The sequence below is a fragment of the Molothrus ater genome, chromosome 12, assembly GCF_012460135.2.
Source record: "Molothrus ater isolate BHLD 08-10-18 breed brown headed cowbird chromosome 12, BPBGC_Mater_1.1, whole genome shotgun sequence".
In the NCBI taxonomy this organism is placed as follows: domain Eukaryota; kingdom Metazoa; phylum Chordata; class Aves; order Passeriformes; family Icteridae; genus Molothrus; species Molothrus ater.
Window position 1 is genome coordinate 9,384,510 of NC_050489.2, and position 24,624 is coordinate 9,409,133.

General features: G+C 40.9%; 1 long non-coding RNA gene across 1 annotated transcript in view; it reads right to left on the reverse strand.

Annotated features, from left to right (window-relative positions):
• The window catches only part of LOC118691233 (uncharacterized), a 182,162-nt gene extending 159,844 nt beyond the window's left edge, over positions 1-22,318 (reverse strand). Inside the window, exons 1-2 of the long non-coding RNA XR_004980982.2 lie at positions 22,246-22,318; positions 2,770-3,035 (exon numbers count right to left, since the gene is read on the reverse strand). This is a non-coding gene — a long non-coding RNA (uncharacterized LOC118691233). The remainder of the gene's footprint in view (positions 1-2,769; positions 3,036-22,245) is intronic.
• Positions 22,319-24,624: the final 2,306 nt, after the last annotated feature.

Genomic DNA, 24,624 nt, shown 5'->3' on the forward strand with positions numbered 1-24,624 from the left:
TTCCAACTTAAATGGTTTCCAACACTGAGTCTGTGTTAGCCCACTGTCTGCCCAACATGCATAAACAATTATACACTGACCCATTCAGAGCAGATCCCTCTTACAAATGGTGGGGAAAAAAAAATTCTAAAGTTCTCAATATTTCAAAAGACGCTCGGGACACTTGCAAAATAATTTATGAGATGTTTGTTATTAAAAGATGTTTTAAGTCACAAATTGAAAAGTACCTAAAAGAAAGTAAACACAGTAAGTCAGAAGTGTGATTCCGAAACAAGAAGTTAAAAAAAAATAGAAAATGAAAAGTCTGGTGTACCTAAAAAAAAAAAATTAAAAAAAGAGAGGGATAAATAAAAAGGATGTCAATGGATGCAGACAAATAAATCAAGTGAAGTCTGGGCCTAAATGAAGCCAAGATTTTACCCAGAGCTGTGCTAAAGATGGAAAGAAATTAAGACTACAGCCAGCTGGCTATTTCAGACAAGATGGTATTGTAGAAGTTCCAGCAGAACCAGGGACAGAGGGAGACAAAAACCTTCCAGCTGCTCTCTGGTGCCTCCCATATCTGAGCCTCCCTCAAGTGCCTGTGCTGCTGCTTTTACAGCTGCTGTTGACTGTGATACTTTCAAGCCTCAGCATCACCCTGTATTTCCACACTGCAGCAAAGTGCCCAAGGAATAGAATCTACAATTAATTCACAGAGAGCTGCCCCAGTGTTTTCCATAAGTGAGAGTAGTAGGATAGAATTAACTTGTGTGAACTGTCTTGCTTCTGCCCCAGAAAAACCCTATAGACCAAAAGCCTGGAAAATATATAGTAAGGGACAAGAAAGAGTAGGAACAAAGCAAGGCTGCAGGAGAACTCTACCCCAATCCTTCTCTGGGACCTCACCTGAACTAAATATATCATTGGTGCTCAAATATATTTAGCACTTCAGGTAGATATTCCTAATTATTTTCTTTGTGCTTTGACACTTTGTTGCCTGGGTTTTTTTTTTTTTCTAGTATTCCACACATGCACATGAAACTGAAAAACTTTTTTCCCAATAGAAATGTAGTTTTAATCATAGAATAGTAGGGGTTGGAAAGCACCATCTAATTCAACCTCTAGATGCTCAGAGACCCAACCAGACTCTTTTTTAGGTCTACTCATCACATTATAGCAGGACATAGAAAACACTCCAGCCCTGACTGTGCTTTCTGTGCTGCATGTAAACATGTGTTAAAAAGACTTGTCCCTGAATGCCAGGAGAAAGAGCTGGTTTCATTCTTTAAATCAGAGGAAACATGAAGTAGTTTTTGAGCTACTCCTTGCAATGCACCATCTAGAGGATTCCCCCATGTTGTCTTGCTCAAAAGTACTGAACTCTCTAAGACAACATTACTATGAACACTGAGTTGTAATAAGTTAGTGTCACAGTTGAGAGGGCCACAACACACAGAGTATCATCATATAATTTCAGAAAGCTTCAACCCAAACAGAGTAACACCTTACCTCACCAGAAGGCTTCAGGTGTCCATCCATACAGCATAACACTGTGTCACCTCAGAGGGGTCAAGGATTCCTCTTGTTCTTTAGCCCAGCCTCTTATCCCCTCACGGTTCATGCCCTGCACCTGAGTGCCCTCTGCTCCCTTTGGTGTTGGTCAGTGCCCCTGGGCACTCCATGGCTCGTTGCTGTCAGTGCTGCTCACCTGCTGCTCACAGCTGCAGCTCACTGGGGATGAGGCTCAGCCCAGCCCCACTCCCTGTCACCACAAACTGGCACCTACATGTTAGGAATAGGTAATAAACATAGGTTAGCATTATTTATTATGCTGATCAGTAAACAGTAAAATAAAAATTCTTTAACTCCCTGTTACCTCACACTCTGGTTGGTTTAATCTAATAAGGACAGATACCAGCTGATATTGTGTCTGTTTCAGAAAGTACTCACACAGCTGGCTCTACCAGCTTTTTGCTTTTGAAAGTCAGTTATCTTTGAGATATATGGAATTACAAATAATCCTCATTACATAGCACAAGAATTTTTAAAAAATCAGAATGCAAGTATTTAAAAATATCTTATACATCTACAAAAAGACTTATACTTTGATCAATAAGTTGACAATGCAAAAATATCGAGCATACTACCTGTGTGACTATTTATAGATAAACATTTACACTTCATGTATGTTTCTTTGTTTTCAAATGCAGGCATTTTGTTGTTTCTTGACAAGTGAATAATTACCTCTGCATTAAAAGTTACTGTTCAACTGAAACCACAACCTCGCTCTCCAAAATAGCACAGGCTTAGCAGCTCTCTCTGGCTTGAAGGTCCAAGGAGGATATCACCAGACATGACTGCTGGCATTTTAATCAAACTTGCTGCCCTGCTAAGAGCTTGTTCCTACACTGGCAGTGCAAGAGAACCATCTGTGTCCCACCTACATGAGGGGAGATGTGAGACCCTTCAGGGTTTGGTGTCCCTTTGGCATCACTGGATCTGCAGGTGACACACAGGCGTGTGCAGCGAGTTCTGCATGAACATCCACAGGAAGAGTTAAGGGTACAGGAGGAGGCCAGGAAAAGCTGTTTTAATTGCACCAGGCACTGTTCAGCTGATCCTGTGGCATTGTGTGTGCACCCAGCCTCCCTCCGTTGTGCCTCGCTCTCACAAGCACTGATGAGATAACATCAGGCAATCATGCAGCACCTGACCTGCTTCCACACCACTTTGTGTGCCAACTCAAGCTACTTTTCTGGTAAATTGCTGCTTTTTACAACTGCTCACCTGTGTGAACTAAGAGCTTAGTATTCCAGGCAGATACTCCAAGCAGAGTTCTTCCACTGAGCTCATGGATTTTCTCTCACGTGTGCGTTGCCCACTGGAACATTCATTCATTTCAACAGATCCTCCTGACGTGTTTCATAATGCCCAAAAGTTTGACGTGCCAGGAGTTTAAAGACTGAGGATGACCAAAGTGAAGGTCTTCTGGAGGGACAGAAGACATTCAGAGAAATGTGCATGGAGGTTTTACACCCACTGCAAGGCAGCTCCTGTAGGAAGAGAGAAGTATGTAACAATAAACTGTTTAAAGAGTCTTGCACTGCTGCAAAGAGAGAACTGCTGTTTAGTTTCAGAAAGATGTGCACAAGGAAACTCTTCACACAAAGAGGATTCAGATAATATACTAAAAACTTTTAAAAGAAAGGAAGATTGTAAATTGATCTCATGGAGTCAGGGAATAGTGAGTTGAATTTAGAAGATTAGAGGTTGGGTAGTAGAATACCTCACACTAAAGCTGTGTGTATTTTTATAATTTTATGCATACATTTACTTGCTAAGTTTTTGCAACACCAATAAGATAAAAAACACTGTAGGCAAAAATAGAGGGAAGGGAGGGAACACTTTTAATATTGGGGAGAACAGAAAGCATGCCTGAAAAATGCCAAGAATGATCAAATAGAGATAGTCAAGGATGCATTATTCTTTCATCTTCCACTTAGCAAGTATCTGTGAGCATTGAAAATGCAAATCCCAGAAATGTTTCATTTTATTTGCATCTAAAGCCATATGATTCAACAATAATCCAAATTCCTTCAGAAGAACAAGAAGACCATGAGTCAGGTCTACAACCCCTGGGAGCAGGGTACCACAGAAGTGGATCAAAGGCACCAATGTAAGTGAAGCTGACACCACGCATGAGCTCACCATTATGTCATCCCAAAAAGCAGCACCCCTGGGTTCTGCTGCCTTTCACACAGAGCAATGACTTCCAGTCAAAATGATCTTGGAGCAACAGGGACTCAGCTTAGCAGCTGATTGCCACAAAAGCTGTGTTTTAACTTGGGTTAACTTGTGGAAGACACACACGCTGTGAAGCTCTTCTTCTTCTGTGGAATATGACTTAGGTGTAGAAAAAAAGGCACTGTTTTCCAAAATGGTACCAGTTTCCAGATAAGTTCTGAAAGTTTTCCATGCTGTTGATTTTATTTTGCACAAGGGGTAAAATTAAAAAAAAAAAAAAAAAACAGATGTGCAGCTTGAGATTTTTTAGGCTGAGACAAGTTTCAGAGCTCAGATGATCAATGCCGATTTTGTTTGCTCGAGATGAGGCCACAAAATTATCAGCATTCCTAAAAATGGTGAAAACAGACTATTTTGGCTTAGTTCTGAGGTGTCTACCTGAAGTCTCCAGAATAGCTTTTACACACAATTCCAATGGCATCTCTTCTGTTCAGAAAGAAAGCTTTGATTGCAATTCACCACAATTCTAGTAGACAACAGGCAACTTAATCAAATTATATTTCTATAAACTACTCTTCAGTCTCACAGACTCCCTACAGTGGTGGATAGCTACTATTTGAATCCCTATATTCTGTGAATATTTTGAAAAAGTTTGTTAAAAACATTTCTTGCACTTGTACTCAGAAACAAACAACAATAGATGATGTCTTCTGGCTATTCTGCAAATAAAGTGCACAAGAAGAGAAATAAAATTAATAAAATTTGTAATCAACATTATTCTTCTTTTGCAATTGATGCAAAAAAGAGGCTTTTCTGGTCCAGAAATAATAGCTTTATAATTAAGAATTTGCAAACCTTGGCAAAAAAAAGGAACATGTCAACATTAGCTACTCTGAATAGTGCATTTTAGAGCAATTTCTGCCCACACCAAAAGAACAATTCCTTTTAAGGGAAGAGGATCGATTTTTCAGGTGTGGGTAACTCTTAAAGAAAACAAAGAAAAGTTTTGTTTTCTTTATATTTCAAAAGACCTCTAGAGACCAAAATATACAAACTCAAACATATCTAACCCAGACAGTGAAAGCCTGAGGTTTGATTACAGTGTATTACTCTCTCACAGGTTTAAATTAACTGAAGAGGACAAACAAGGAAGAAGAGTTCTTACCACTGATGGAATGAAGGGTCTTTTCTTTAACAAAGTAACAGGAGATATCACCTTTCTCTGAGAAGGAGTCATTCACTATAAGCACAATGTGTTATTATTGTGATTTTTAATTGAAATGTAAATTCTGGGAACACTCTGACCTGATTTACTCCCAGAAAAAGAGGGCAAAATTCTCATTTTCAAAGCACTATGTAGTCACTTCAGTGTTATCAACGAGTCTTGGTCAATGGTCTGGGCTTCTACCACTGTGCAAAGCTGACAGTATTTCACAACACTCAGCCATGGCATCTTTACACGGCACTGTTGATTGTTACAGCAAATAACTCCCCCTGATTTATTTCTTTGACAAAACACTTTTAAAGAAATAGTTTTAAAACAGTTCTGAAATGCCCAGGCTCTGTGGGCAGGATGCTGAATGCACTGACAGCAGCATAGACTGCAGCAAAGACTCCCTGGGACTGGGATCTCTCCTGCAAACCTCCTCCCTTGCAAGGGCTTAAATCAAATCAGAGCTGTTGTTTGCACTCAAAGTAAATAAATCAGAGTAATATGAAGTCTGGGTTGCTGAAAAATTAAATATGGGCCTAAGACAGCCAACAACTACCACATAAAAGATACCTTGACAAAGTCATCAAAATCCAGGTATTACATGAAATCCAACTTTCCAGCTGATATAAACAGTAGAGGAAAAGCCTGAATTATCCTAACTTCTTATCCTTTCTGTGTATGTTCAGATGTACAGCAAAAATCATAATATTAACTGTGAACAACAGTCACATTACAATGTACTCGTATCCTGACAGGGATAATCATTACAGCAAGATTACATAAGTCCAGCACTTTCTGCAGAAAGCTGAGGTGAAAATGCAACTTGATAAAAAGGAATAAAATAATTCTGGCAGCAGGAAGATCATTTAGAAGGATAATAATAATAATAATAACAACAACCAAAAAAGAGAAAGGATTACTGATCTTGGAAATCCATAGGGCAGGAATTAAACACTATAATCAAATTGTTTTTGCAACCATTTAGCATCTCATTTTCTTGCTGTGCAAGCTGAAGAACCACTTGAGACAGGCCATCTTGGAGAGTAACAAAGTGCACCAATAACTAACACGGGATGAAAAGAATATTGATAGCCTGTGACAAGCGGCTTCCTGAGAAATGTTTCTTAGTCAAATAGCAGCAATCATTAAATATATGAGGGTCAGACAATTTAATCTGCTCTTTTTATATGGATTAGTTTAGCAAAGTAACAGAAGAGACAATTAATGACTCCATAGCTTTTCATGCCATGACACTAGCCCATCACTTTTAAAACAAATACTTGAAAGATGATTTCCTACACTACTGAATATGGCCACACTCATTTTAGCAACTATTAACAGCACTGATAAGGACTGACTTTATTATGAGACACAATTACACATTCCAGAAAATCATTACAGTAAAAGCACAGACTGTGTTTTAAACAAACAGATAACTAAATATTTTACATAAAGATTTAAACTGCTATACTTTCCAAACTGAAACCATAATCCTGGAGAGGCTCCACTTCTCTGTGCCATTACATATTTTATCATACAATCAGATTTATGTCTAGGGACAGAACCCTGGTATCAGTGAAACACATACAATACTTGAATGAAACATGGTTACTGTTCAAGCATGAAGAAAATAGACATAAAAATTCAGGGCAGGAGGCAAAGAAAAAGAATCATTACAGTCTAAAGAAAACTCCTGTAGACTGAAAAAAATAAGTGTAACCTGGTTGGGGAAAAAATGTATCTCATTCTACAAATTAGTAAAAAACTACACACAACTAAAAGAAGGCCAGTTTAAATCTTCTATTTAGAAAGTCAGAGCACTAGTCCACAAAGAATAACTAAAAGAATTTCTAACAGGTAAAGTATAATTTCAATTTAGCCAAGGTGTCAGAGTAAGACTCCAGCTCCGATGGAAACCGTTACAAGTCATTTTAAGGGCAGCCATAAAGCTCTTGCAAGAAGCAGGCATCTGTCCAAGGCCACCAGACACCCAGCAGCAGCCACACCATCTGATCCAAAGTTGCATTTCCAACCTGCCCTGATGCAGAAAGTCTTGCCAGTGTTCCTGGTTTTCCAGGATCTCCTCGGGTAGCTGTTCCTACAGGACACAGCATTGCACTCACACAGATCTTTCAGTACTTTGCTTTTCTCAGGTGTTTCCCTCTTGACCCTTTCTGACAGTTGTTTGACAGATGATACAAATTGCCTGACACAGATTTTAAACTCAGATATTTAAGAAAACGAATTACAGCTGATGTCTTTGGCATAATGCTTTGTGACACAGATAGTTAGGGAGTGACACAGCTGGAAAATAATGTAAGTTGAAAGCACTTGTAACAGCTCAGGATTCAAGGTGACTTTGTGCTATAAATCACTACTTTTATAATTGTTTTGAGATACACTTTCTGGATGAGAGACAAAGCCCAGGAGATTCAACAGGTCTGTTTCCAACTGAATTCTCTGTCGTTTTTATCAAGCCTAGTGAAACTGCAATTCCAAGTCAAAGCATGCTCATCAAAGCTTATACAGAATCAGATTCCACAATTTGTCTTTCAAGATTCACTCCTTTAGCATTGGTTGCTGAGTGTATATTTCCACCTCTTTTGTCTTTAAAGATGAAAAAGTGTTATTTGAGCTAGAGAGGAAGAGACATCACACACATTTCCACTTCTCTGCATACTCACACAAAGAACTCCTAGCATGCTGAGCTAAATAAAATTCCTGATACTTTTTTCCCTGGTCTGTTCAATAGTGCAGTAGGACAAGAGAGGAAAGCAAGTGCATGCCCTTGATGTTATTCAGGTTGGCAGCAACTGACCTGGTGCTATTATTCTGGAAGCTTTCTTGTGCTGGCTCTACATTGCCCCAAAGACACTGGTCACCTACAGCACAGATGAAAGCACAGGTCCTCTAACTTTAGTTTTCTTGGTGAAACAAAGCAGAAACAACAAAATACCACCTCCACCTCCAAAACCTACCACCACCACCAGCCCATACTCAAAACAACCCCCAAAAACAAATCACTCTGAAGACTGAGTGTAATACAAAGGAAAATGAGGCCAAAGAGCACTCAAAAAATAGTTAGGTGGTAATAGTGAACTTGACCTTTTTTTTTTTAAAGCAGTTTTAACTTTATCATTCAAAGTTTTCTAGTAGCACTTAGAAGAGAGACCTAGAACATAGCACCAGACTTGTTCTATAATACTTTGGCAGATCCACAGACACTGCTAACACCCAGGGCACATCTTTTATTCAGATTAAATTAATCCTAAAAGGTGAACCTTGGAAGTGTATGGAACTCAGTCTAAATGAGTTTTTTGAGACAACTGATACATTGTGTGTTTCATGTATAGAAGGGGGCTGAGGTGCAAAACATAGATCCTGATGGTCTTCTGTAGGTTTTAAACTTCTGAACAAGAAGAATTGGAAATTTATTTTTCCAGTCCTACAACACCATTAGCTTAAAATAAGCATAGAGTGCTATCACATACAGGAAGGAGTAACAAAATCCAGCCCTATGGTGCTGTGCAACAACTCAGTAAATCTGGCCCTACTTAAGTTTCAGTGGCCACCAACAGTGTGAAGTATTGCTCAGTGGGAGAAAACAAGGCAAATCCAGTCCAGAGTAACCCACCCATTTTAATTAAAAAACAAGAATGGAATTAAAGGCTGCTTTAGGCAGTAATGGTAAAGTTGAATTAACATCAATACGGGAATCTTCCATTTATCATCCCAGAACAATCACATTTTAGCATTTTTATTCTTTCTAAACATGACTAAATTCAACAGTCTTAAATAAACACGAAGAACAGAAAGTTTCATGTTGGGTGACTCAAATGGCCTGGTTCAGCTCAGTTGCACAACCAGCTATTCATTGATTTGGGGCAGAGAGACTTCACCCAGGAGCTCAGACTGCCTCAAACACCATCCAGTGGCTCATGGAGTTATTACAGGACAGCCCCTGCTCCTTCTGCATCCCTCTCCCTTTGCAGGAGAAGTAGTTACAAATATTTCAGAAAACTGGACACACAGGAAGGCAGCTCTACCTCAGCCAAGGGGGAAAACAGCTGAAATAGAAACCTAAGGATATTGAGATGTAAAAACAGGTAAGAGGAAAAAAACAAACCCTAAAAACTACAGCTGCCATTTTATAGAGGTGTTGCATAAATGACCTTCATCAGCCAGAGCTAGCAAATCAGTCTGTACAATGACACAATTAAAGTGGCTTCTATGGCACAGCCATGATCACTGCACTGATTGGAGCATGAAATTAATATTTTAGAATTAGGTACCATGTAATTCACACCCTCTTTGCATTTTAGTCCCCCTATGTCCCTCAGAGGGGAGTGCTCAGCACCACTCCATCTGCCTTTGCAAAAGCCCAGCTCTTCCCTGTGAGTCCCCGCCAGGCTCACACACCCTACACACACTGAAAGACAAGATTAAGCAGCCCTAACTAAAGGAAGGAAGGCAACATAGCTGCTCTGTTAAGAAACAGACAAGTTGTTGACTTCTTTCTAGACAATCACTTTTTTGCATCATTTGGAGAAAAGATTCCTAGGAATGACAATGTCATTGACTGTCCTATTGTAATGTAGTCACACAAGAGACACTGTTCTTTGCCTCCCCTCTCTGCCATTGCAAAGAGCCTTGTTGTGCTATCAGACTTCCATAAGACATTTTATAAACATATTACTCAACTATATTGCTTCATTTTACAGAAAACTGAAAACTGCTTTAAGACAGCACCCTAAAACCTCTGTTTTTTTGACTTCAGCCTAATTTCCAAAACATTCATGCAATTGTCTTTCACATGTTTAACATTGCTTCTACCCCTACACTCCAAAAGATCAAAAGACTTCACTAAGAAGGGCCCTCTGTAGGTCAGGTGCAAACACCTGCTCCACCCAAGGCACACAAAGCATCCTACACAGATCCATCTTTTGGCTCAGGTTCTCAGTTCTGTCTGCCTTCAGTGAAGATGTCCTAATTTACATCTTACTGCACACTTGGTCCTTTTCACAAGTCACTGTAATTCCCTTGGCAGGAAGTTATGGACATTATTTAAACACATGGAAAACTGAGACAGAGAATTTAAATGCATCTCTGTTTATCACCATTAAGATCTGAAGCACTTAGGTGAGATATTCTCATCAAAGTATGCTTCACTATACCATTATTCCTAACTCATATATTAGGCAGGGTACTAGCCTAATTAATTAACTTAATTTAATAAGTTAAAAAAAATGTTATTTCAAAATTTGGGAGGTGTATTTCCAAACAAAAAACTCAGATGTTTTCTAGTTGTATTTGTATTTCACCATCCTGGTCCTGGAATATTCTGACAGCTGAAAAATAAATAATTTAAATAATTATTAAAAGAAAGGGCAGCATATTACTCTAGATCCTTAAATAATCAGAATTGCTGCTAAATAAGAGAAACCAGAACTATAAGAACCCAACAAACAAACAAGCTCTGTAAAAAGAATTCCTACTATAAGGCTCTTACCTGCCAGGATCTCACACATTTGTGGCAGCTGCCACTGCACAGGAAGCATGCCAGTGACCCTAATGGGAATGCTGATCTTAACAAAATGACCTGGTACCCAGTGGAGGCTTAGAAACAACCAACACAGCTCGTGAGATCCAAGGAACCTGAGAGAACAACCTCTCACTGATGCAAGTAACAAAACAGGGTTATGGCAACACAATTGTCTTGAATGTAATGCACCCTAATTCACATACTGGAAAGTCTTCATGGGATAAATCGTATTTTTAAAGGCAGTTATTCTTTTGTTTACGTGTATGCATTCACAGGGAAAAAGGAGTTGAATGCAAGTACTGAGAAGTGCTCTGCAGTGAGCAGTTGTGCTGCCAACAGGGACCTGAGGGGTTCCTCTGTGTGGGCTGTGAGCAGAGGATCCTCACACCTGGGGGCAGTGTCTGGGTGCCCTGCACAGTGCCAGAGGCATCCTCACACCCCACCTGCCCCAGCCACAAGGCCATGGCAAAGGAGAGGCTGCCAGAGCTGCCCAAAATGCAACAGCAGGAAATAGGTTTTGTTTCAAAGCCAGGTGACAGCTTAGCCTTTGCAAAAAGAGAGAAAAAGAAGGAAGCACAAGTAATTCAATAAATAGTTATATCCTTCACTTTTACATCAACAATACTTGGCAGCAGATAACTTCTCCGTTCCCCCAGCCTCAGAAGGGGTAAGAGTAACACTGGGTTATTCACATCTCAAATTGCAACAAAGTAATCAGTTACACCATCAACAACAATAAACTAGTCAGCTGCACTGAAGTTAAATATTCCATTGGAGCAAATACATACATCTAACAGCTGGTAACTGCTAGCAGCTTCAGGAAGAAATCATTGCATTGTTTGTTTACATTTTAGCTGATTTCTAAGCCTTCAGCAATATGATTTTTTAAATGGGAAGATAAGAGATTATACAAAGGTTGCTTGGTTTCAAATTGCCATTATTCTACATGAATGTGATGTGTAGTTTCCTCTGCTGCTATAAGTTATCTATAAGCATTTAGGCACTATTCCACTTTACTCACCCACTTCCATGGTTCCAAAATCTACTGGGTGTGTTTCAGGTTAGGAGAATGAAAATCCTACTCAGTATGGTTGAAAACACGAGTATAAATGGGTGATTCTCCATTGGTACAAATACTTTATGTAATTCAATAGGATTGTTTCATGTGCTTCACAGGTTATTTCAAGAACAAGTCATATGAAACATATTGAAATAGTGCAATAGAACCTGCATGGGATGAGCAAGAGACATTTGACTTGACATTTGTCAAGTCTCTCAACAGTCCAAATGAGTACAGCTCATTGGTGATACCCTATGAACACTTCCATATTCCAGATTTCACACCAGCCTTTATGTCCTAGTGAACTACACTGTACAACAGCATAGCAAGAGTAAGGAATCCACCACCAGGACTTGTGTATTTCACTGAGCTCCAGAAAGGAGTCTGAATACTTTCATGATTGTAACAAGGACTCAGGTGTTGCAGCCACTGAGACATGAGTCTTGTCTCTCTTACATCTGGTTTAAACCAGCACAAATAAAGAGGAATCAAGGTGTGGATTCTCTTCTTATTTCTGTAGCCAAGTCACTGCTGAATTGATGCAAATTGCTTAACTAATCCTTACTAGCAAAGTCCCTTACTTTCCTGAGGAGCTAAAATGATATTTGTCTGCTTTAAGGGAACTAGTGTTGTCCAATACTTACATTTACAGAATATTCTGAGAGTCCTAAACAAACGATGCTATTGAAATAAAAAGCAACATCATCCCCTTTTGTCCTGAGCAGCAAGCCAATGAGGGGAACTCTCCACTAGGAGAAATTGATGATAAAGTCAGCTCCTTCTCTGGCACCAACAAAATGCTGTTTCCCTGAACACAGGCGGAATTAGACAGCTGGAGATGGTTTCTTTTCTCTTAATTCTAAGCTTTCTTTTCTCAGCATTCAACTTAAAACACTTTGACACCTCTCTCAAGTAAAGCTTACTAGTGTTCATGTGGTTCTGACTGATGTTTTTTTACTTTTCCTTTCTCCTTACGGGCTGTTTCTCCTGCATCATTCCACCAAACACTCGTGCTGAAGGCTCCACAAAGGCTCTCAGTCGGCAGGGCCGGGGATGCCCCCGTGTGTCTTTGTTCTGGGCAGTGTTACCGAGGGTGCCCTGCAGAGGCTCCCGGTGTTTCGAGCTCACAAAGGCCTTGACGCCTGCTCGCTGTCAGAAACCGGGCTCTGCCAAAGGCCCCAGGTTCAGCCCACTGCAGCCTTAGCAGCAGCACAATCTATTACTAATAGTAGCTACACATAGGCAAACTTTTCCTGGATATTCTCAACTGAGTCTTTAGTTCTCCTTTTTCTTCCTTTGTGTGTTCCGAGTCCTGCACTGGTGTTCCCAGAAGTTCTCATGCTGATTACATCCAGTATGGTAAAGCCAGCTGAAAATATTCCTCTGTACATGTTCAACTGGTGCAGTATTTTGGGCATGGTTATAAGTTGTTCTGCCTTTGAACACAGCAGATGTGACAACAGCATCTCTACTACAATTATAATAGTGTAAACGTGCTTTGTCCAGGATGGCTTTACACTCCACAGGGTGCCTTTCTACTGGCAAAATACTTCTTTGCTTACCTGCCAATGTACAGTTAAAGAAATGAAAATATGATATACTGGTATCAACAGCAGCGCAGGTATTTCTAATGATACATTCTGTTTTACTTTTACTGAACCAAATTATTTCCCTTCCCACCCAGGACATTAAAAATTATTTTTAACAAGTAGACTTCTGCTTTTGCAGCTCATATGAAACATATTTAAACAGTACCTGCAAGAGATTAGCAAACATTTGTCAAAGTTCTCAACACTCACAATGAGTACAGCCTGTTAGTGCTATCTTTTAAAACAGTTGTTTTATTTTATTTCACTATTAAACCTATTACAAACCCTAACTCAGGAGAAAGAAAAAAAAATATCAAAGTAATTTGTTTTGTCTTTAGGGGGAATTTTGCCCCTCTGCAAGAACAATCAGCACAAGTGGATTCCTAATAAGACTGTGATATTATGTGGCATTGTTGTTGGACAGGTTTTCTAGTGACTTGTACATGAGATTTTTATGAAGTAAGAAAATAGGCAAACATGAAAACATCCTTAGGTTTTAGATCTCAAAGACACAAGAAATACTTCCTTTAAGCAGGTGTGCCTTCCTGGGCAGCTGTTTAAGATTAGTAAATTACAAGGTCAGGATTCTATTCTTAAATATGGCTGAAGAATAAACTCTTCAGTCTGGCAAGTTGGAGTCAAGCTGCCACAATGAGCACCTGTTGAGAAAGGCCATTATTTGAAGCTGGAGGTTCTGGGTGAAAAGATCACTGTGAATTAATTTTGATTGCTTTACAAAACTCTCCATAACAAATGGTCTCTGACAAGGGTATCAGGGGACTTCCATTTGAAGGGGAGAAAAAAAAGATTTTGTTTCTAGGAAGGTAACATAATCTCTGCAGTGACATTAAAACACACCAGTGGCTGCACTTGCTTGAATCTCTCTTCTGAAAGAGATTGTATTTGCTTAGGTTACCAGGTATTAGGTTTTGGGAAGGGAAAGGGAAACAAATTATATCAAAATCTTAGCTAAAAAGTTAGCTCAAAAGAATATGGCCAGAGATCCATGAATCTTGAATTGTTAAGGCATTTATTTGCTAACAAGTTTAATCACAGACACATTTCTGGGTGTTCTGGATTGCTACATGCATTGCCAAAAAAAGAGGAGGAGGAGAAAAGAATAAATCAAAACAAAGAGGTTTTGCACTTGACTGAATAAATCAGCAGCTTTCTTGTATGTGTTAACTCCAATAGTAATTAAAGTAAGTTAAAGTCATAGTAAGGATAATAAGAATATCTGGCAAGTGCTTCTCTTGCTTGGTACACAGGCTACTGAATGAAACACTCTGTCTCTCTGAAAAGAAGTTTTCATCCAAAATACACAGCAGCACTACCTGTCTGTCACCCCCTGATTAAATCTAAGGCCAAGCTTACCATCTGTTTGTGCAAATGAAAAACGTAATATTCTACCAACTACTCTGCGTGACACTTTACTTAAGGGTCTCCTGCAAAATGATTTTCAGTTCTGCCAGGGATTATTTTTAGAACAAAAACAATCACCAGAAACCACTATGCTTTTAGCTAATAATCATTATCCAGCTGACTTTACACTTGATTTGTCAACTCTTAGCCATTAATTTCATATAAATTATGACTCCTGATTCCTTCCAAACTGGCTGTAGTAAAAACTACATGCATATGAAGATAATAAAATGCTCATAATGAATTCCTTTTTTATGTGTGTTCTATTTTTCTATTTTTAAAGTAACCTGAATTATATCATCAAGATATTAATTGCACCTACACAAAAATTTGGGTGTGGCTGGATTCATATGGGTACCAGAGGGTTGTGCCTATGGATAGCAAAATCGCTGTAGCCATAATAAAGTCAGAATGTGGTCACATATTCTGAGAAATAAAAGTAAAAGAAGAATTCTAAGTAAATCAGACCCTGCACTCAGTTAATTTATGGTATAGGCAGGAATCAGTCTGATATTTGACCACCAGCCATATAATGTTTCCAACTTTGGCAGAACCTGTTTACAGCACAGGGCACACGATGGCCACCCAAAGAAACAATTACTGGTGCTCTTCTATTTCTTTCTAAAACCCAGACTGATATATTGTCATAATCCCAGAAATATTAGAGGAACTCTTCCAGCAGAGGTGCATAGCTGTTGTAAATAAAACTGATAACCTGACCTGTTTGGAGTTGAAGATAAACTCTGCATTGAAGAAATGTATGTCAGCTCCATGTACTGCACATGCCTTTGACAGCAGCACAGTCCTGCAGCCCTCATGCCAGCTCCTGCCCTCCCAAACCTTCCCAAAGATGGATGCACGAGGGAGGAACTGACTGAACAGACACTGACCAGTATAAACTGCTTCTATTTGAACAAGTTGAGGGCTTCTTCTACCTAATTTTCTTTTCTATCCAACTTCAGCTCTCCTATATAACTCTTAATATTATATATATATATATATATATATTTGACCAACAGATTGATTCTCTTGTCAATTCCATTATTCATCTAACATAAGACATGAAGCAATGGGTAAAAGGGGAAAAAAAATCCCATAGATGTTGTTTTATCTTAAAAAGACAAGAAAAGATTAAGTCTTTCTAATAATGCCTCTGTGATTCTATTATAGCACATTAAAAATACAATGCACACCAGAAAAGTATGAGCAGTGGGAAATCTGTAATATATCACTTTCTTTTTTTTCCTCATGTCTCCAAAATAAACTACAACTTTCCCATGTTGAAAAGTTTTTCCTTAAGTTAATAAAATCTGTCACTTTCCATAATGGCTGATTGGAAGAAAGTCCACAGGTGCAGTATTCTGTTGTTCACAGCTTGGGAAGTCATGGCTTATAATAAAAAGCCCTCTGTGTTATGGTCCTCCTTCCCCATCAATTCACATCAAGTGTTATTAGAATCATCTGCCACCTCAGTGGTGCTTCCTCTGTGCTCAAACTGCAGAAGCAACAATGACATTTTAGTGCTCTGCAGGTGCTGCTGTGTGTGGTCAGGGACACAGAAGTGTGGCCTGCTATTGTTCTCCAGCAGCACTTTGATCTCAAACACAAAAAGCACAAAAAGCCACAGAGCTGCCTGCCCTATTCATTCTTATGCTGGGCTGATACTCAGCGCAGAGAGAAAGAAGAGGTGACAAGAGCTGGCCAATCCATAATATTTATTTCAACAAATGCTTCAAATCTTTTTAAACATCATAAAAACATGGCTCATTAAACTACAACAGCCTTGAAATTGTGTTATAAAACCACAAAACAAAAATCAATACTTCTGCTGAAAAGGAGGTAATGAAATATATCGAGTTGGTTGGAAAGTGGTTTGTATGAATCATAATATTATTATGTGCACAACGCTTCTGCTCCCAATACTTAAAGTTAACAAACTAGGGAGTGTTTTCTATCCCATCACTTAAACAGGTGCCACAAGGTGGTATTTATCAGTTATTTTCCAGACTTGATCCTTCTGCCATAAATAACGCTGGGATACAGGACGCTTAGCAAAAGGGGATCAATCCAAGGCATATTTGCTACCTGAGCTTCAGCTGTTGTATTATTTCACAGTCTGATCAATACTGTGCTCCACAATAGCAAGGGAAAAAGCCACAACATCACCCTGATGAGTCACTGTAGGTTTACTGCTGAACCAGAAAGAGATAACATTTCTGATTTTACAAAGACTAAGGTTGGTTAGCAGCATTTGACCACTATTAAATAGTTTAACTCTCAATTTCAAGTCTTTTGCAGTGACTTGTCCAGATTTTCAGCAGTTACATAAACTCTTCTGGAAACAACACTCTCTCTGCTGAAACAAAATGCTGTGAAATATTACTAGAACTCTCTAATTTTATTTTAACTGGAGTTACTGGTCTGCAAGTGAATTCAGAGAAATCTGGTAGTTAAAAGCATTTTGATGCTGACAATAATGGCATCAATATTTTTCTCAGTTGACTACAAATACCTAGAAACAATAAAGAACAGAAGGAAAAAGAGATTGGATAGTATCTAAATAAGACTAGCTAAAGGCTCAGCAGCTACTAGTAGCCACTGTACTCTCACCCTCCTCAAAAATAAACCCCCAAATCTGCCAAACTCTGTTTGTAATGCAATCAGAAGGCAGAAAAGCTTCCCATCCTGAAATCAGTTCATTTAAAAGGACAGTGCTGTATCCACACAAGCCTTTCAAGATGAAATAAAGAAGAAAACTATGCATTGATGGAAGGTGTAGGGAACTAAATGCAGTTTTTAAGACTTGTGCAGATTCCTTTAATGATTTCCACCAAAAGAGAAAATGCATAATATTCAACAGAGTCCATCCCGGGCTCTGGGAAGAGAGGAATACAGACCAGAACATGAGACTTCTGTACATCTGATTTGCTGAAGAGAAACAAGGTCCCTGATTTACGACAAACTCATCCAACACTTCCATAGCTGCCCCTGCTGTAGCCAAACTCTTTTCTGCACATCATTTCTTATATGAGAACATAGCAGGGCAGACTGAGCCCTTTTAGTGTGCCTCAGTATGAGGCACAGACCATGATGCATGTCCATCCCATCATTTTAGACACTTGTGGTGGCACTGGGAACACTCCAGATGTCCTCACCATGAGAAAACAAAAGCTTAGTTTGGTCCCCCAGCAGAAAAATCTCACTTCCTACAGCCTGTGAGCTTCTAATCCCAGAATGGGGGATTGGTTCTGCAGAAGCTGAGGAAATGCCATCCTGTGAATGAACATCTCAACTTCCCTTTGGCATGCAGAATGAACCAACTTCTCCAATTCCAGCAGGGAGTCTTTCCGAATTATGCTTTTTACTACTTAACAGGAGGAGGAGAAAAGGTGCTATAGCTGGTAGCTACTGATATTTAATCTTACACTTATTTTTACTTTATTGTTTTCTATAGATAGTCTTGTCTTTCACCAGCTCTACTGCTGTTAGAACCTTTTGCAGTAACTGCATTACACAGAACCTTAACCCCTGAGAGAGAAAGAAAGGAATGAGGGGGTGGAAGGGGAGACACAACTACTAATCCTGCAGAGAGACAATCACATCATCACAGGACTCCCTGCTACTTCAGAGCCTTCTACAGTAACCAGCTGTATCATAATTTTGTTTGCTTAAGGTTGAATCTCCCCAAAATGTTATTTGGAAATGCAGCAGCTTGGATCTGACCCTCCACAGCCCCCTGTCACATCCCATGCCAGCTACAGGTCCTGGCTGCATCTGCACATTGCCCCTGCTACTTGCATACATAAAAACTGATCACACACTAGACTCATTTATTTCCTTTGATAACATTAAAAAAATAATAATTTCATTACTTTTTGTGAGAAAACTGCTGTCCAGAAGGGCAGGAGGCATTAGGATGATCTCAGTGTGTTTGTCTAGGATGTCAGCTGGTAACTGTCCACTATCATGGGGCTTGGGCCATGATTTTAAGTGACTCCGTGTCAACACATTTTAACAGCTTGATTATTAGACAGGGTACCACATTCTAAAAATCATGATTCCTAACGATGGTTTAAATGGAGCATTGTATAAATTGGAATAGCAAAATAAATCATTGAACAAGCTTCAAATTTAGGCCAAATTGCAAAAGAGGAGGGGGGCTGGGGAGTTGGAAATTGCTGGCCATATTCTTCTTACGTTAATGTTGTCAATATCTAATTCTCAACTAAAAAGTAAGTAAGTCCTTCAAGATGAGTAGTAGAGCATAAGAAAGTGTTAGAGACTTGCACCAAAACCAGCAGCTGCAGGACTCCAATTTGCAGAGTTTATTTCAGTGCACTCTCCACTACACCACACTGGCCATGAGCCCTTTCACATCATCCTGCCTCAGACAATACCTCAAACAAACCAGAAAGTCACTAAGGCAACAAGTCTGGCCCTAAATTGTCACACTGTATATTACCCAGCATTGTTCTTTTTATTAAATATGACCTTTGCAATTCAACATACTTTTTCTTACCATTTTCTTCATATATGTGGAATACATAAAGAGAACTTATTACCTGAATCTGTTATCTGTGATAAATATCACAGAACTGGAAATCAGCTCTGGCTACTTGTTGGCAAGGCAGCAATAGAATCAGTATTTCCTTGTACTGTTCCCAAGAAAGGGGTATCTTGTCTACATGGAAAATTTTAGAAGATTGTGGCTACATCAAATAGTTGAGCAAAAATACAGTCTCTTGAGACCTTCTGCAAAATCTGATTGTTTGATTATACAAATACAGTGAAAATGTGTCTATAATACAGGATTAACTTTTGAACTTCATCTAATAAGTGACAAATAACATACTGAGGTACCAGCAGAGCACTTCCAGATGTTCCAGTAGATGCTGAAATGCAAAATACTTGTGTGGTGGCTGATTTAGAACCATTTATGTTCTCAAACAGTAGCCATGTATGATACACACACATAGTAAAAGACAAGTGAGATATTTCCTATCTAAATACCCAAAATAAGCAAAATTAAAGGTAAGGAACTAAAGGAATTAAAGGTTAGTTCCAACAACACATCAGCAGATTGGAGCAACTGGCTGAAGCCACACGTGCCCTGAACCAGAGATGAAACTTCCATCTCCTAAATTATCCCCTTGCATTTTAGCCACAAGCAAAACATCTAGATAAGCCTCCAGGGTTCCAAATCACTCATAATTAAAATGTAATAAATTCCATTCAGCAGTGCTAACAATAAAGGAATATGTGTGCACCAAGCCAGTGCATCCTTAGAGAGTGAAAACAACAAAACCACAGGTTCAAACAGCACCGATGCGGGAATTAAATTCCAGTATTGTTGTTAACTTTTCATTTTCACTAATGGCTTTTAAGAAAGCCAGACATTTTTCCTCAGTCCATTTTACCTTTTCCCTCCATTTGACAAATATTGATTTTCATTTCCTCCAAGTTTAAGTGCATTGAATGCTACTGTGACTGGTTTGTTTGCTTTTTTGTTTGTGTCCCAGCTTTATTGAGGATGCCAGCATGAATGCATACAGCTTTCAGAAGAAGGAATTGGTTTAATAACTTCTTAAGATCCAGGAGAGAACACAGGGGCCTAGTCTGCTTTTTGTATAGGTCATGCAGGAAAAGCGACTCTAGGTGCCTGTCTGATGTCAGTAAGAAAACTCTGAAGTAACAGCCTCAGTGTTTTAAGCTGCTACTGCTGTGCTCTGTAACAACAGGACAAATTAAGGAGTTTTCTCCCCCCACTTCAGTGCAAATTTAGACATACTCAGTGGCATTTTAAGCTAAGCCTATTTTGCAGACAATTGTCCCTTTAGGAGGCTAGGTTTGAAAGGTAAGACCTCATGAAATTCTGGCTCAAACAAGCCATAGCTTTATGAATTCTTTTCTGCCTGGCTCGCTGATACATAAGCTCGACTCCTTTTGTAAAATGGTCTCCTTAAGCTTTGCAAACCTGCCCAGTACATTTTGGACTCTTTCCTATCTTAAATAAGGAACCAAAGAAGAACTCCCTCAGACTCTCATATGAATGAAGAGGGCTTGTTAGATCTATTGCACCCATTCAAATATGGAAGCAGGAGAAATCTCAGAGGACAGGAATAAACATTTGAACTGAAAGGGAAAGAAAGTATCACCTTAAACAGCCACACCCAGCACTACAAAAATTGTCTGTGCAGCACTCAGGCACTCCTCAGTGCTAGGAGCCAAAATAAGTTCAGCTGACTGAAGGAGCTCAGGTTGGTTCATGTGTATCAGCACCAGAGCTCTGTGCTGGTGTTTGGGGCTCCCCACAGCTGAGCTAACAGGTGATTTAACACCACAGCCAGCCCCTTCTCTGCAGCAGCTCTGACCGCTCAGTGCTCAGCCTAGACAAGTAAATAGACACATAAACCTCTGAAATCTGTTCTGTCCCTCTCCACATAATTTCTTTCTATGAATCGTCTAACCACCAGAAACACAGGGCTCATATGAATGCTCATTTAGTACCAAACACTATTATCCACTCAGTTATTGTACATATGAAACAAATATTGGCTTCACTTTGTATTAACTGATATTTTAAAATCCTGATGAAAGTAAAGCAACTCAGAATTATTCACTGCTAGAAAAAGCTTATTTTCAAAACAGGCAGTGCTTTGAAAAAATTCTTATCATTCATCCGATTAGTCTCACTGCCTTCGCTTTGGAATAATTTTTAATAAAAAGATGAGGAAAAAGAAAGAAAGTAGTGATGAGTGGGGTTAAATCCCTCATAGTGTGCCAGACCACTCCATTTTTTGCTTTCCATATTCAATTCTAAATAGTTCTCATGTTGCACCACCTGATGCCAGGTGCTTCAGGGCTTCTGCTACACCCACCTGACACTGTGATGCTGCATTTTTAAGACCTTTAAATAATGAAAATAGACCTTTGCACTTCAGCACTGTGCTGGCCAAGAGAGCTGTCTGTACAGATGATGTGAGTGTCTGCTAACATGGAGAGACTTCTTACTTTTAAAATGAAATGACACCCGAAGTTTCAGGGCTGATCTTTCCAGAGAGAATCTTCCTTATCAGCAGAGGTGACCAGGTATAACATGGGCATGGACCCATCTAACCTGACTTTAAAGTTCCTTCCAGAAGTGACAGTAACTTCTGAAAGTTGAGAAGAGCTTGCAGCTTGGGTTAACTAATAAACTGCCATGAAAAGAGGGATGGCATCACTTTACTGTGCAGTGGGTGCTCTCACAGGTGTACTGCATGCTCTGAGATGTTGGCCTTGCTCTCCACACAGAGCGTTGCACAGAGTGACTGCAACCCTCACGGACATGTTCCTCACCAGCTCCTGCAGTGCTAGACACACTTGAGCAATGAAGAAATTTCCTATTTCCTGCTCTCCTTTTTTCACTCTTTTTTTGGTCTCCTTCCCACATCATTGAGAAATTTTGCCTCTTAAGAAATGTACCTTGTGGATTCAAAAATACATGTGTAAATTAAAACAGAAGATAAAATGGAAACTGAAGAGATTTGTGGTAGGACAAAACAGTAATGTGATTCAAGCCAGAAATGTCATTTTAATCACTACCATTCCTACACCTGTAAAGTATTTCAGTCACTGGATGTGGTTCAGGGCATCCTGGTATCTCATGTCCCTGGAACAAGCCCTTCCCAGGAAGGAATCACAATGCACTCACCATCTTCCAGGCATCTCCTAATGTCAAAGTGACACAGGGACTTGCTCAGGGTAACCATTCCAATATTAACTGTAACCTGGATGTAAAACCCAGAAAAATCAAATCAGAAGATCATAAACACGGCTGTCAGTAACTCTGTTCTCAGCTGAAGCTCCATACTTTCCAATTATTCCTGTTCTCTCCTATTAAGATTTGTATTTCCAAGCCTCTACTCCTCAAGGTTTTGTCTAGAGATACATATTTATATAACAGCCTGTGTTGTAGGTGAAATTTTTAAGTCATTATATTTCAGCTTGGCAGTTAACAGACATATTGCTTCCAAGCTTGTATAAATAACTGCACCTACTTATTTGCAAAACATTATTTTAACTTTTCTCAACTCATATGCATAAGAGAAGGAAAACAAATTTTAAAAAGTTACTTTAATTGGTAAAAAAAACAAACAAACCCCAACCAAAGAGGAACAAACCTGGAGAACTACTGAACGCTGACAGGGAAACAAACCTGCGAGCTATGGAACACTGGCAAGGAGACAGCAAAAAAAAAAAAAAACAAAAAAACCAAAACTGTCGTGCTACAAAGTCACACCTTCTGCTCCCAAGTAAAACTGGCTCACGCAAAGATACAGCCAGGTAAATTGTGACTTCAGGACTTTCAGAAGCCGGAAGCACGCCCAAATAAATGGCCAAAACAAGCAGCAGCCCTTGCATTTTGATGGACAGCAAATATTCTTCACAAAGCAGGAACAAACTGAGGCATTTGTTACCTGCTACAACTGGGAGGGCTTGCAACCCGTCCCTAAGTCTCAAACCAAAGCCCAGCCTAGGAAGAAACACTGAAATTCAACAGACTTTTCCTTGAGAAAAGGCTTTAGGATTTGGTCGTCATCAGCACACGAAATGAACCTGGCAATTTGCTGTTCCTCTCCCTTCTCCCGCCTGCCTGGCCAATACAGAAAACTCATTCCTGCCCTCCCCTTGTGCTGCCCTGATTGTCTCTCCACTCGTCCGGGATCGCGGGTCCTTTTGGCCAGCCCTTCCCTCCGCCTGCCCCGCTGCATCTGCCCGGTGTGCCCGCGGGGGTGAAGCCCTGGAATGGAATCGAGCCCCCTCGCGCTGCTCCGCCGCCGGCCCCGCTCGGGGCAGCCCCGCAGGCCGGCGCTGGCAGCGCTGCCCGGCGGGAGGGGCCGTGCCCGGCCAGCTCGGTCCTGCCGCTCCGCCGCGGGCTCCGTCCGAGCCGGGAAGTTTCGCACGCCATTAGCCCAATTTTTAAATAAATCACGTCTGTTTCTGGGTGAAGAAAATTACTCTGGATGATTAAATGATTGCGTTGAACGATCGCTGGCGCTTAAGAGAAAGAAAAAGAGAATACCAACCCACCCCACTGTGCTTTATTTTAATGGATGATAAAATTGTGATGGGCGAGACGAGAGGGAGGGGAAAAAACGGTGCGGAGGGAAAGAAAACTTTGTTGCCAATGAGAAAAATGAGGCCGCGAAAACAAAACCGTAAAGAAAAAAAATTCTACTCTTGAATAAGGATTAATTCAGTGTCTGTGAATAAGAAACGCTGCTCTGGGTAATTGCAGCGAGGTAGCGCGGCTCCCAGCTGCGAGGCGATGCGGGCACCTTTGTGCGCTTGCCAGGACAGCTCTGGGGAGAGGTAATTTCCCTCGGTCCCCACGGTCTTGTGTCGAATAACGGGAAATTTAAAATTCCGCGTTTCCAGAGCAAGTTATTCCCCCCCACCCCTTCCCCCGCTTCCCCTCGCAGGAGGCCGGCCGGGCGCTCCGCCTGACGGGGCGGGGAGCCCCGCGCCGCCCCGGCCCCGCACCCTGCGGGCACAGGGACGATGCTCCCGGCTGCTGCAGCGGGCTGGCCCCAGCCCGGATCGGGGCTGGCCGGAGAGGGGGAACGGGAGGCTCCCGAGCAGCTCGGGGACAACGGCCCGGCACCTTCCGCGCAGCGGGCGGCGCAGCCCGGGCACCCAGCCCTCGGCCCGGCAGAGCCCGGGACCTCTCCCTCAGGCCGGGCATCCATCCCTCGGCTCGGCACAGGCCGGGCACCCATGGCTCAGCCCGGCAGAGCCTGGGACCTGTCCCTCAGGCCGGGCATCCATCCCTCGGCTCGGCACAGGCCGGGCACCCATGGCTCAGCCCGGCAGAGCCTGGGACCTCTCCCTCAGCCCGGCACAGAGGGATAGAGGCACGGGCCGCTCCTCCGGCCAGCACCCACCTCTGCCGACAGCAGCGCGGAGCGGAGCAGATCACGGCGGGGCAGCGCTCCGGCTCACCGGGAACCCCGCCCGGCCGGGCTCAGGGCCGGGCGGCTGTCCCGGGGAGCCGCAGCCGCCAGCACCGCAGGGAAGCGCTTCGGAAGGG